Here is a 6,388-nt window from a genome sequence, read left to right as displayed (position 1 = left end):
TTGACAAGTGTGAAGATTCATGCCTTTAATACCAAAACTTGGAAGGCAAAGGCAGGCAGATATCTGTGAGTTCAAGTCCAGCCTGATCTACATGGTAAGTTCTAAACCTGTCATAGTTACATGGTGAGACTCTCTAAAAAAAATTACAAAACAATTTATGAAATAGTTGAGGCAATCCTCCTGCCTCATCCTAAGTGCTAGGTTTACAGGCATGAGCCACCACATTCAGGTGTTGTTTAATTTTTTTCATTATTTTCAATTATGCATATGTGTGTTTCTGTTTGTGAGTAAGTGTATATGAGTTCAGGTGTCCATGGAGGCCAGAGACATTAGATCATCTTGCATCTGGAGTCACAGATAGGTGTGAATGTCTGATGTGGGTGCTGGGAATCAAAGTGTAGTCCTTTGAAAGAGAAGTACATGCTTGTTTTCTTTTTTAGACTTACTTTTTTAAGTGTATGAGTATTTTGTCTGCATGTAAGTTTGTGTACCATGTGTGTTCCTGGTACCAAGAAATTCAGAAGCAGGCATCTCACTCACTGGCACTGGAGTGCTGGGAACCTAACCCTAGGCCTCTGTAAGAGCAAGTGCTTTTAACCAATGAGCCAGCCCTGCTAGTGTTCACATTTATTGGGAAGCTTCTGTTGGGAACCAGGCCAACACAAAGCTTTCCCTGAGACGCTGAAGTATGGAGGAGGAACATAGTTCCTTGTCTAAAACCAGGAACACACTTTGCAGAGTCAATAATGGCCTGGGGCCAGGGCTTTGGGGGATCTGGGATATGGGATCCTGAGAAGCCAACTTTTCTCTCCCCTGGGGCTGTGATCATCAGTCCCAAGGCCACTGGCCCTGGGCTGTAATGCATTTGAGAGATAGCCTGTGTTACTTTTGTGCAACGTTGCTTGGTCACTACCTTTGACTTCAGCCTGTGATATGATAGCTTTCTGCTGATTCTGTCTCCTTTCCCCCCCCCCCTGCAAACAAAATATAAAATGCTGTACTTCCTAATAAACTTGCTTGCATGAGCCACCAGTTTGTCCTGATCCCAAATTTTCCTGGTCTCTCTCTCTCTCTCTCTCTCTCTCTCTCTCTCTCTCTCTCTCTCTCTCTCTCTGTGTGTGTGTGTGTGTGTGTGTGTGTGTGTGTTTCCAAACGTGTGTTTGAGGGATTTTTTATTTTGTTTTATTTGAGACAGAGTTTCTCTGTGGAACAGTCTTGGCTATCCTGGAACTCATTCTGTAAACCAGACTGGCCTTGAACTCACAGAGATCCATCTGTCTCTGCCTCCTGAGTACTGGGATTAAAGGTGTGTGCCACCACCACCCAACTTCCTGGCTTCTTTATTTTTTCTCACTGCCCCCCACCATCCTCCCTCTCAGGAGCCTGTCATTGAAGAATGACACGCTGGTCCAGGTCATTTTCCTTTCTCTGTGTACTCACCTCTCTTTGACTTGGGTTTTAATACTCTGTGTTTTATAGCCACTTCTCCTCTGAGACTGTTTCTTCATAAAGTCACCCTTAACTGGATGTTTTCTGTTTCCTTCTTTGGTCTCCTTTTATTTCCCTCCCCTCTGTTTCTGGACCACCATGATGTGAACTGTTCTGCTCTGCCATGCCCTCCTCACTATGGAGAACTGACAGCTTTGAAGCCATAAGCCAGAATCAGCCTCTTCTCCCTTAAGTTGCTCTCTCGAACACTTTGGTCACATTGACACAAAGTCTGATTAATACACTTGCCATGGGAATGTTTTCTTTGGGAGATGTGGAGGTTTGCTTCTGGAGCCCAGCCGGGAGACATGTGTTTAGTTCACAGCCTTCTGCTGTCACCTGCTTCAGCCTGAGAGCCAGAGTCATGATTTCCATCTGATGTAACACCGGTTAGACTGCCTGGCGGTAAACGAGCAGGCTGGTAGCTCATGCATCCCATTTGCAGGAACTCTCTAACTATAGCTCTTCCCTTGGCTGGAAGAGAATTCTCCTTCTGCCCGCCCTTTCCCTGTTCCAGAAATTCCCACCTGCCAGATCTCTAACTCCTGGCCCTGTCTCGGCATCTACTCCTTCACAACCTATTCTGAATTCTCTCTGTCCTTATCTCGGTAAATAACATGTGCTCAGTTGCTCAACTGAAACCCTGTGAGTCAGCTCTGATTCTCCTTCATCCCACATTCTAATCCACCAGTAGGTTCTATCTCTTCAGCCACCAAAACCAGTCAATCTCTCTGTCTCTGTCTCTCTCGCCACCATCATCATATCATCACCACTGGTCCACTATCATGCCTTCTCCACGGTCCTTTAAGAGACAGTACTCACTCGTTGGAAGCAGTAGCTTCTCATCTAGCCCCTTTAAACTCCTCTCTCTGTCTGCCAAAGCCCAGCCTGTCACCCTTATGTTCTGCCCCACCTCTTTCTACCCTCTCTGAGTCACTACACTTTAGCAATGTCAGTTTGTCTGTTCTTTGGAAACCTTCCCAACTAAGACCTTTGCCCAAGTTCATCCTATTTCAGAAGAGTAACTTGTTCTTCTCATTCACTGGAATTCAAGTGCTGCTACCTCAGGCTACCCGCCAGCCACCCAACCCAGTTTTTCCATCTCCTTTATCACATATTCACTCATGTATATGGGGGAAGTCATTTTTGCTTTGATTCAGAGTCTCTCTATCTCTCCCTGGCTGTCCTAAACCTGGCTGTATAGACCAGGCTGGCCTCAAATTCAAAGAGATACACTTGCCTCTATCTCCTGGGTGCTGGGATTCAAGGTGTGGGCCACCGTGCCTGGCTCCTTAATTTTTTTTCTCTTCCTCACTTAGTATGTAAGTTTCATGAGGGTATAGACCATATTTGGTTTATCACACAGATCCTGATCAACACATATTTTTGAATCCATAAATGAACACAAATATCTTAGATATTATTGCTTTTTTCTTTTCATGTTTTGGCAAAGAAATTTCAGTTTTTCTTTCTTTTCCCCTTATGAAGAAAATGAAAAAATCAACTTCTCCATTTTGTCACTATGGAGATTAATATGTAGGAGATAAATATTCATAGCAATAAATCGTATCTAGATCTATTTACAGTGGACATAATTTCAAGAGGCCCTTTAAAAGCATGCTATCCCTGCCAGAAAAGGTTCCTAACATACTAACAACATCAACCCCCCTCCCTATTAGCAATATTACCAAACCTGCTCCCTGAAATAACAAAACAGTAGCAACAATTGCTGGGCAGCCTTTCTTCCTGTCCTGAGGCCAGACTGATGGACCATCCTGGAAGCAGCAGCTGGAGTGCAGAGTCCCAACTACAGTGTGTAAAGACTCAAGTCAGGACAAGCAGAGTGTTTCCTCCAATGTGTGACAGAACATTGGTTGAAAGCAGTGCAGCCAAAACTGCAATTAAAGGTGGTATTAAGCCTCTAGAAAAATTCCTAGGAAAAGTATTGCAAGCAACAATAGTAGCTGTGGGATCAGACTGGAAAGGAAGGAGAGACTCAACTAGTTGGTGTGACAGTAGGAGACAAAGTTCTCCTCCCAGAACATGGAGACAACACAGTAGTTGTAGATGACAAGGGCTATTTCTCATTTAGAGCCAGTGGCATCCTTGGAAAGCTAGCTCATCCCACTCCAACACTGAACTGTTTCATCCTATAAATCATCTCTTCCTTTTATGATGAAGCAATGAATGATGTCTAAACAATAACATCCATTACCTCAAAAGTTTAGTTTCTCTGTATTGTTAAATTATTTCTAAATAAAACAACATAAAATTTAAAACACATGTCCATATAATAAACGGCCCTATAACCCCAGCATCTTGGTAGTCTGAGGAAGGAAAATTGAAAGTATAAGGCCTGCCTCAAGTATAGAATGAGTTCAAGGGTGGCATGGATGGCTTAGTAACACTGTCTCAAAAAAAAAAAAAAAAAAAAAAAAAAAAAAGGCTGGGCATTGGTGGTGCACTTCTTTAGTCCCAGCACTCGGGAGGTAGAGGCTGGTGGATCCTGTGAGTTCGAAGCCAGCCTGGACTACAGAATTAGTTCCAGGAGAGGCTCCAAAGCAATACAGAGAAATAGTCTTGAAAAACAAAACAAAAAGAGAGAAAGAAATCTTACCTCAATCTGAAGCCAGGCATAATGGTTCAAGCTTGCACTCCAAGGGGTCTGAGACAAGAGGGCTGTAAAAAGGGTGGTCTGTCCAGGCTGGCATCTAGCTTGAAATTACGATGGCCCATACACAGGATTTTGTGTTTTCTTTCTCATATTTGGGGTTCCTGGAATAAAAATTAGGATTTCTGGGTTCTCTTGAAATGTTGGACTCCTACATTCCTCAGGCAACAATTGACTGTCAGGAATAATGTCCATCTTTGTGCAAGGCGGGTTCTCTTAGTTTACTGTCATCCACCCTGTAGCCTACACATTATCTATCTAGTGATAACAGGAGAATCAATATTTGGAAATACATAGTAGAAGAGGAAAGAAACATATGACAAAACAAGGGGAACCTAGATTATAGTCTACCTTGGTTAGAGCAGAGCCTGCAGCTCTAGCCACAGATAACATCTTTCTGGTGTTATGTTGTAGGAGCATATGCCAACCCAAAATGCATTGCTTTGCCATACTGGCCATCTTGAATTGAAAACACTTAAAAATCCCATAACTGGAGACTGAAGAGGTGGCTTAGTGATTAACGCCACTTGTTGCTTTTGCAGAGGACTTGGGTTCTGTTCCCAGCACCCACATGATGGCTCACAACCATCTATCTAGTTTCAGGGGGTCTGATGATTTCTCTGCCTTCCATAGTACAAGACACACATGTGATGCACATATAAACACACAGGCAAAACCACTCATTCATATAAAATAAAATAAATTCCAGTACACTGGAGACTGGGACATTAAGAATACCACAAGTTAAGCAATGAAACAAGGAGGAATCTAAGAGAGACATACTTAGATCCCCTGAGAAAGGGAAGTAGATAATATTTCCTGAGTAAATTGGAAGTGTGGGGAGAGGAAGGTAATAGATGTTGGAGGGGTTTGAGCAGTTTAGAGGACTGCTGGCAGTGGGACCAGTATTTATTCCTAGTGCATGAACTGGCTTTTTGGAGCCCATTCCTTATGAAGGGATACCTTGCTCAGCCTGGATGCAGTAGAGAAGGCCTTGGTGACAGACTTTGATTTCCCCATGGGAGGCCTCACCCTCTCTGATGAGTGGATGGGGTATGGGATGGGGAGGGAATGGGGGGAGTGAGAGGGAGGGAAGGGGAACTGGGATTGGTATGCAAAATAAGAAAAGAAAGAAAAAGAGACACTAAGATTAAAAAAAAAAAAGTACCACAGGACAGTGGTAGTACATGCCTTTAATCCCCACACTTTAATCCCAGAGGCAGAGGCAGGTGGATTTATGAGTTTGAGGCCAGGCTGGTCTACAGAGCAAGTTCCAGGACAGCTAGGACTACAGAGAGAAACCTTGCCTTGAAAAACAAAAAACAAACAATAAAAAAGAGTACCACAAGTTTCAGGCAACCCTGGACTACATAATGGATTCCAATCCAGTCAGCATTACAGAGTGAGACCCAGGCTCAAAACACCAAACAGAAATAAAGTACTTGAGACAATAAGCAGATTCAAGATGACTCTGATCTGATCTGTTTCTTTAAGTCTTATTATTTTCTGTGTATGGGTGTTTGGTGTGTGTATATATATATGGGCCATCTGCATGCAGTGCCTGAAGAAGCCTGAAAGGGGTGTCAAATTCCCCTGAACTAGAGTTAAAGGCAGTTGTGAGATGCCTTATGGGTACTAAGAACCAAATCCTCAAGAACAGCAAGAGCCTAACTGTTGGGCCTTCTCTGCAAGACCCCACATTCTTTTTCTTAAAAGAAGAAATGAAGTTGTGATTTCTATACGAAAATGTCCTTCCTTGCTGGGCGGTAATGAAGCACACCTTTAATCCCAGCACTTGGGAGGTCAGGCAGATTTCTGTGAGTTTGAGACCAGGCTGATCTACAAAATGAATTCTAGGACAGCCAGGACTATTACAGAGAGAAACCCTGTCTCAAAAAGAAAAAAAAAAAAAAAAAAAGTCCTTTCTATAAAGTTGTGTAGTGAGATAGTTCTGTGGCACTGACCACGCCCATTGGGGGTGGAGCCATGGGCGGAGTGACCTGTGGAAGGAGGTCGGAGGGGGCCAGGAAAGGTGCTCTTTTTCTGGCATAACTCGGACAGGAGAGGATCGGGTTGAATTTCCTGGTGTTCATCTGTCTAGGTTGTAAGTTATTTCTCCCTGAATAAACATCTATTCGGCCTATTTGTTTATCCTGATCCTTATTTACTGCGATAAAGTTGTTTTTGTTTTGTTTTCTGTTTTTTGAGGAAGAGTTTCCCTGTGTAGCC

This window comes from Phodopus roborovskii, unplaced genomic scaffold (assembly GCF_943737965.1).
Source record: "Phodopus roborovskii unplaced genomic scaffold, PHOROB, whole genome shotgun sequence".
In the NCBI taxonomy this organism is placed as follows: Eukaryota; Metazoa; Chordata; class Mammalia; order Rodentia; family Cricetidae; genus Phodopus; species Phodopus roborovskii.
Note: the sequence above shows the minus strand (reverse complement) of the source record.